The sequence below is a fragment of the Haliaeetus albicilla genome, chromosome 3, assembly GCF_947461875.1.
Source record: "Haliaeetus albicilla chromosome 3, bHalAlb1.1, whole genome shotgun sequence".
NCBI lineage: Eukaryota > Metazoa > Chordata > Aves > Accipitriformes > Accipitridae > Haliaeetus > Haliaeetus albicilla.
The window spans coordinates 39,496,280-39,504,357 of NC_091485.1; the positions used below are offsets into that span (position 1 = coordinate 39,496,280).

General features: G+C 45.2%; 1 non-coding gene across 1 annotated transcript; it reads right to left on the reverse strand.

Moving 5' to 3' along the window:
* Positions 1-118: 118 nt before the first annotated feature.
* On the reverse strand, positions 119-208 carry TRNAY-GUA (transfer RNA tyrosine (anticodon GUA)). The gene is given in 2 exon segments: positions 119-154; positions 172-208. It is a non-coding gene; the product is annotated as a tRNA-Tyr (tRNA).
* Between the last annotated feature and the right edge of the window lie 7,870 nt (positions 209-8,078).

Genomic DNA, 8,078 nt, shown 5'->3' on the forward strand with positions numbered 1-8,078 from the left:
GCCCCGTAACGCCCCGGCGCGAGCACCCGCGCGGCGCCAGCTGTAACGGGGAGCGGGGGCGGATCCTGACGGAAAAAAAACGGCGGCCGCCCCGCGCGGCGGCGCAAAACCAAGCGTCTCCTTCGAGCCGGAATCGAACCAGCGACCTAAGGATTCCCGTGGGCCACGCCTCTACAGTCCTCCGCTCTACCAGCTGAGCTATCGAAGGGACCTGCCCGTCACCCCCACTCCGCGGCACACAGCCCGTCCGCCCTCGGCCCGGGTCGGGGCCCCCTCCCCCGGGAACAGCCGGAGCGTAAAGAGCCGCTTTAACCCGAGATCTGAAACCGCAGGCGGCCCGAGTCTGGCAGGGCGAGCGGCCCGCCAAGGGTTCCCGCACCCAGGGCCTCCTCCCTGCTGCCGGCGGGTCGGTTAGCGCTGGGGACGGGCACGGTGCCCTCAGCCCCTCACGCTGCCGCGCGGTGCGCGGTCTGTCTCGCGGTGCGAAGACAGCCCTTCCCCCCGCCCGCCCTCCCTTTGCTCGTCCGAAGCACTGGTGCCCGGTGGTTACAGGCGTGCCTGAGAAGCGTGGGTCTCCTCACACCCCACCATCCCGCTTACCCCACCCGAGTCGCTGCTCTGCCCGCTACCCCGTTAGATTAAAAAAGAGTCGCCCCAAACATCGCACCACATCCTCTCCTGGCTGCACTCGCAGACACGTGAACTCTGCGGAGCGCTTAGGGAACGGGGTGCGAGCACCTGCCGTCAAGATGTGGGCTGGCACCTCAGAGAGCCGAAACCAGGAGGGCAGCGGCATCCTCCTGCAGCCCTCGGGAAGGCGCTGCAGGGTTAACGCTTAGAGGTGTTCACCCACAGCGTTCGCTCAGTTCTTGGGTGCTGATGTCTATTGCAGGGCCCATCCATCAGCTTTTTCCTTTATCAATTTTAAAGTGATTTTTACTTTAACGGTCAAAACAAATCACCAGAACAGCATATGGCTTCTTATTCCAAATGCATTTTTTACATGGTTTACTTACAGAACACTGTTTACCACCACCACCACAGAGGACACAACCTCCTGAAGCGACAGGATCACCACCCTAAAGTACAAGCTAGGCTCAGGCATAAACTACGTACCTCCTAGGTACCCCCCACACACACACACAAGCCCTCAGCTGGAAGCTACTGCTATAAACGAAGCCCCGCGTGCCTGCAGCCCGCACGCAGGCACAGGCCCCTACGGGTTTCCACAGGCTCGTACCTGCGCAGGCCGCCCCCCCCCGAGCCCGCCGGGCGGCGCGGCGGGCGGGAAAGCTTGGCTCGCAGCGCCCCCTCCGCCGGCCGGCCCGGGCTCAGGCCGCGGCGGGCGGGGGGAGGACAAAATAACACCCCCAAAACCACAGAAAAAACCCAACCTACCTCCATTACAGACCTACTGTTACAAGGGCGAACTCGTATCGTTGCATCTTTCACAGAAAAAAAAAAAAAAAAAAAAAAAAAAGAACCCCATTCGTTGGGGTTTTGGTTCGTTTACTTACAAGTAGTCTTCGCCTGCTGCTTGCTGGTAGGCGTTCGGCACCAACCCGCGTTCGCTGCGACTCACTTTTAGTGCCCGGAGGTGACAACACCGCAGGTTTGCCCCGCATCAGAGCTCTGACAGGAGTCTTTGAACTACAAAAGCTGTAATTAAAAAGCATGCAGAATAAAAACCACCCCGAGACAGGATTTGTGTCGTCAGCTGCGTATGGTATGAAATGTCGTCTTTTAGCATTCATTTATATTTAATTCAAAGTGAAAGGAGCCTGAAATAAAATATTTGTTGTTTAAATAAGTACCACCTTGTATATTCCTGTAGTAATACATGTGTTCTTATAATATGTAGGAAATAGATTCTGAAAGCATTAGCTGCGTCAAACTACTAAATTAATAAGTACTGATGGGCCTGTTGTTAGGAAGAAAAAAGTAAAGATGCAGTTTGTTATGACATCCAGTAAACATTCTCCCTGGAGTACACAGGAAGCACATACCTCACTTTTTTCTTTTTTAATCCTGTATGTATTACTGTCCTCTGTGACAAGGTCTAATGTTCCACGTTTCTTGTGCTCCTGTGTGACAAAAAAAGGATGGAGAGCCATCCCACTCTCCATCTCTTCTCAGCTTCTAATAGCTTCACAAAACCAAGCCAGACATCTAGCTACTTCACTCTTCAGAGACCCTCCAAGAAGTTACTTTTCCCAACTGTTCATTTAAGAGCATCCCTAAGAAAGAAGGCACAAACTGGCATTCCGTCTCTGTAGGAGGATATGGAACATCTCCCCCAAGTGCCACCATTTTCAGGGACTGTCCCATCGCATCTGGGCTGTCATGGCCTACAAGCCATCAGGCTCAGCCTCGGTAGACTTGCATTAGAACACTCACCAGCCTGCAACATCCGAGTCCCATTACGCAAGAACTGCTTTCTGCCTTTGCTCGTCCTTCCCGAGACTCCGTTGTGACAAAGGAGAGCTCGATTCCAGCCTAGACCTGAAGAACACGACCAGGTGCAAAGGCACTGCTGCAGGTTCAGGGTGGCAGGATGAGGCAAATGTCACCATCACTCCAAGCTCATGGACCTTGAGTCACAGTGGGCATACTTCCCATGGCATTTTGCCACTTCCCCATTGCCTTAGGACTGCTTAGTTGGGTCTCCCAAGAAATCAAAACCAAACATCACTAGAACTACCTGTTAGCATTTGGATCCTGCTTGCTTTTTGTAGTGTTCCCCAAGTGCTAACACCAGTGGGCATCCCACTGCCAAAGACAGGACACCCACTCACACTCTTACCCAGATGATTTGATAGGTGAAGTACCCTGGAAGAGACAGTGATGATCCTGTAATTTGCCCCGTTATTTATTCCTTCTTGCTAAGCTTCCTGCTGATCTGTAGGGAAAAAAAATTCTATTAGGCATTCATCATGACCCTAACCAACAGCAGAACAGCAACGCTCTTCCTCCTGGAAAACAGGTCCCTTTCTGTGCAACACTGGCGCTTCAGAAAATTCACCCAGCTGCAGTGGTATGAAGGTACCACTCTATTAGGCCATATGCTAAGTCCGTATGTGTTATTATCGGGCTCACTTGTTACGGCTCCAATTCTGTGAGAGTTCCATCTATTCCCTCACAAAGCCTTTAATGAATAAAAAAATAGCAGTCATGATCGCATTTCATATTGTCCCAGAGCTGAAATGATGGAAAAACTCTGAAGTCACGTGCAGAAGTTTGTAATTCTTTGCTGCTATGCTCATCAGAATCTCATTCAGACATCCAATTTGAAATTATCAGGACAACTAAGCAATACAAGGGTATTCCTCAGAAGGCACAGAGCTTAACACCACTGACATGAAGTTAAGAATAATCAGTCTATCCTAAATGATCTCCCTGCAGGTTGTTCAGAAACCTTACAACTGAGGAATCCAGAGTCCCTGTGAAGATGATTCTCACCACTGACAATCAACAAGGCACACAACTGACTTCTTGCTACAAGAGCTTCAACCTTTGAATCTATCAAAATTCCTGCAAGGTAAACTCGGGAATTAGTTTTTTTAATTGTGGAAAACAAGTGGCTTATTTTCTCAGCAAACAATTTCCCAACTCAAAAGCAATTGCTGCCAGTCTCATAGGACTAAGGTCTATAAAGTAAAAGAAACACATGATTGCTAAAATAAAGACCAAGGTCAGTGTAGGTGAGCTTATAGTAAAAAACCTATACTTTCCTTTTAGTAGTCTTCAATGCCTTATCACCAGTTCCTCTAGTGACTATAATCTTGAGAGCTCTACACTGGCAGAAACACCAAATATGTCAATCAAAGCCACATGCATCCATCAAGTCTTCAGCACAGCTACTTGACTTGGTCTAGGATTCAGTATCACAGAACCACTCATTCAGCACCCAAGGTGATCTTGCTTGCATCAGCCCTGTGGGGGTTGAGCTTCCTCCCCATGTTTGGGGAAATTCCTGATGAAGACCACGAGGATACTCACCAGATACTCTTTTAAATTAAAATAGTTCTCCATATCAACAGCACATTATTAAGTGCATCTGCTCCATGTCTCAGTACTGAAGATCGCAGCTTGTCATTCGTACTTGAGTCATGTCACAGTCAGTTCAGTGAAGCTGCAGTTCAGAGCAATTTCAACTTGCTGTGTGCCTTCAGAGTCATACTTAGTCTTTTTTTTCTTCTTTTTTTTTTAAACTTCTTAGTATCAAAGTTTCTGAAGGGCAATATTCTATTCATGGTTGTTGAAAATGATCTGCTTTTGCTGGAATTCTCTAAATGCTCCTTACAACATTTTCCTGAGATGCTAAGTCTTACAGGATCAACCACTTCACCCAGCAGAGTTAGCAAGCTCTGTGCACTTTGACTCAATCTACTTAAAAAGCCTTTCAGAGAAGGGGAAAAGTGCTAATACCTCTGCCTAACTCAGTTAGCCTGTGTTCCGTTAACCATGACACAAAAGAATTGTACTTTGTGATTTCATGAATTTTGCTTTACTATATTGACAGGTCTACATTATTCATGGTAGCGTAGGGAGGGTGGAAATGTAAGGCTTAAAGGCTACCGTATCACAGAAATATCAAAATAATTTAGTATATCTGGATGGCTTAGAATTTATATTAGTGTATTAACCTCCGTGACAGTTGTGCACAAAAAACATTCTCTTGCACATTCCCAAAGCAGCCTATATCAGCTTCTCAAGGAGGCTGTATGACTACTCAAAGAATTCTGAGGTGGCCTTTGGATCAAGCCTTGGACTCAAAAAAAACCAACCACACCTCCAAAGTTCAGGAGACCAATAAAGCAGCTCCAGGGATGTAGCCCTGCCAGGGACCTACACTAGGATCTGCTCAGGCATGTATACAAAGAACAAGTTACTTGCTGTAGAATAATTGTAGTTCTCAGGGATGCGATTATATTTCAGATCTCATGAGCTGCTCTGTATCCCTGCTTCTGGCAATCCTCAGCTGTCATTGGCTTGACAAGAAACTGAGGTCATGCTGAGCTCACACTCTCTTGCACAGAGTGTGAGGAAATGGTGTCAGTGCGCAGCTCTGATGGACACTGTCACTTAGAAACCAAGTCCTAAACCTCACCTCATCTGCTTATGCAAGTACAGTGGCAGCTACAGTGATTGTACTCCTTTGAAGAGACAAATTTCTGGTTGGTAACCACTTCAGCTATGGTTCCAATGGCATGGGTATTAATTTATATGAAGCATTATATAGGGAAACAGATTATTTTTTAGGGGTTAAAAGTAGAGCAGCCTTGAATCAATCAAAGGGGGCAAAAAACATTCCCAAATCTACACCTGGACATTACCTATGATCTCACTATCAACTCTCCCAGTAAATAATAATGATACTGCTGCAAGATTAGATTATAATATTAATCTCAGTTAACAAGCTTTACTGATTCCTCAAATGCCACTTGTTTATTTTGGAAATCATGGAGGAATACTTTTACTAGCTCTGGTCAGGCATGCAAATGTTTTATAAAAATTATTTACTCCTTTCAGAAACATACATACAACTTTGGAGACCGAAGAGATCATTTAGAAGTCACCTGTTAATCAGGTACTAGCAATACGTATTTTTCCACATTGTTTTGGAATTATGCCCTAGAAAGTCATCACTATGAAGGTAAGAGAAGTCAGCTTAATCCTTAGATTTTGCCAACCCCAGGAATAAATAATTAGTGCTAATGCAAGGGCTTTGTAAAGCAGTCAGAGCCAGGCTCAGCCAACTAAAAGGTCAGGTGGGTAAGCAGTAGTCAGGAAGCAGTAACAGTGTCCCAGCAGCAGCCTGTGGTAGATTCAGGCAAACAGCCTGTTCGATAGTATCCTGGTGATAAATGGAAAGCAGTGGCTTGACTTTCTACCCCCAAAATAAAAACCACTTAGTGTTCTGATCCCCTACTTTCCAAACTAGCAACAAGACTCTCTCCTTCCCACTCCTAACACTGATTACAGTAACAGGAGTCGTGGAGACAAATCTTCCAGCATCACAACCAGCAATCCCAGAGACGCAGGCCTCTGCTGCTTGCACGACCGCAGTTTACCTCTTTTTCCAAGGCAGTGTTCCTCCCTTGCCCTGCAGAATTCCAGAAGGAGGAGAAGAATGAGAGCGGAGAGTGCTTAGAGATGTGAAAGACTGCCCACCCCCATCCTGGTTCCAGTTCTGCACTCAGCAATGAGTGTCCGTGAAAGGTCCTTAGTTATTGCAAATGTATTTTCTGAGTTTGTGCAAGGATGAGATTTTCAAATGTAGAACCTCAGGGTTAGGGTTGGAAAGATCCAAAATGTTAAATAAAAAAAGACAACTTTCAGACTAGGCAAGAGATAACTGGGCATTCTGGGGCTGCTGGCTTACTAGAGACCTGAGATAGTTCAAAGTTTCCAAACCAAGATGGGAATGGGCTAGCTCAGCTGACTTCAAATGCAGGGAAGAAAACAAAAAAATAAGTTAGTGAATATGGCAGGGTAAATAAGAAGTTAAGGTTAGGAGAAGCAGAAGGAGTAAGGAAATAAAGACTGGTATTTAGTTTCTTCCATTGTACCATGCCTTGAATTTTCTTATGTTGAAAGCAAAAGGAAGCAGGTACTCTGACCCTTATTTCCTGCATCCCTCCTGCTGTCTGCAAAAATAATTGCTATTTTCAGCATCTGTCTTCGGAAGCCAAGAAGGACCTTATTTTAAGAAAGACATAGTGGGGGGAAAAGTAGTATTCTTGTATGTGCAGTGTTCAGATGTAGGACTTGGGTATGTACTGAGCAACACTTGAGCAGATTTGAACATACAAATAGTTAGAAATAGGAGTTACTTCATTCCCCACAATTTTAAGTTCGGCCCTTGCCTTTTCTGTGTGTTTTGGCTTTTTTTCTTGCTGCCACAAACCTACACCATCATGTGGCAAAAGTCTCACCCCTTCTTTCCCACTGGGTGGAAAAGTATATGTATTTGGCAGCTTCTGCTCCTAGAAGAAATGAAAGGTGGATCTCAGAGAAATCCCCAGATTTAGTGAGCCACTGCAGCTTCTAAAGCTCATCACCCTGGAGGTGGAACAACACGAAACATGGTTGCCCTACAGAACTACTCATGGTTGCCCTACAGAACTACTAGGTGATTTTTAGAATCATTGATAAATCCTTATGTATTATCTTCTCTCTCCTGAATATGCCCACAAGTCTTCTGCTCTCTTAGGAATATCCCTTCATTCCTTTCTGTCCCATACATGCAGATCTCGGAAGAAGTCACACGAGGCTTTAATTTCTATCAGTCTAATTTGTGTGAAGTTGGATCATTTACCTATCGCCTCTTACTGTCTAAGAGCAGCAATATAAAAAGAGGACAGTAAGCTTACAAAAACGTCCATGGTAAAAATGATTCCATATATAAGTCCAAATGGCAGATGAAAAGCAAACAGGAAAGCTAGCCCAGCATCAGAAGAGACCTCTTTAGTATTTGCAGAGTCTGCACAAATGCATGTGGGAGAGAAGAGAGAGGTTAGGATTAGGAGGTAGCATCCAGCAAGTATCTCTCTACAACAATGTGACAATCTGAAAGAAGCTTCATTTTAAAGAAAATCTTATATACTGAGTTGACAAAATAGCCTATAAAATCAAGTTTTCTTATTCCAAAAGAAGTTGCTTGAACCATGCCTTAAAGGTGTATAAGAAATGACTGTGCATTTCATGCAGCCAGGCTCCACAGATTATTGGCCAATAAGAACCACAGCACCTTCTAAACCTTCTTCTAATTTCTGGTAACTTCCTTCCACCTGCCATCTTTCTTTTAATTTTTTACTTATTGAATACAAGTTTCCAAACAGCACAGACTTAGCCCAGATCTACAGGAACACTTTAGAAGTGAAATTAGATTTGCTGCCATCAAGAAAAGCCACTAGAAGTATTATTTCTATCAGAAAACAAAATTAGGTAGTAATTTAAAAAACCAGAGGTGGATAAAGTCCAAATACAAGTCTGTGCAGCTATCTCGTAATCATCAAATCAATGCCTTTCATTAACAGAACAGAGAATAATAGTCTCTTCTGATGCCTCTTAAA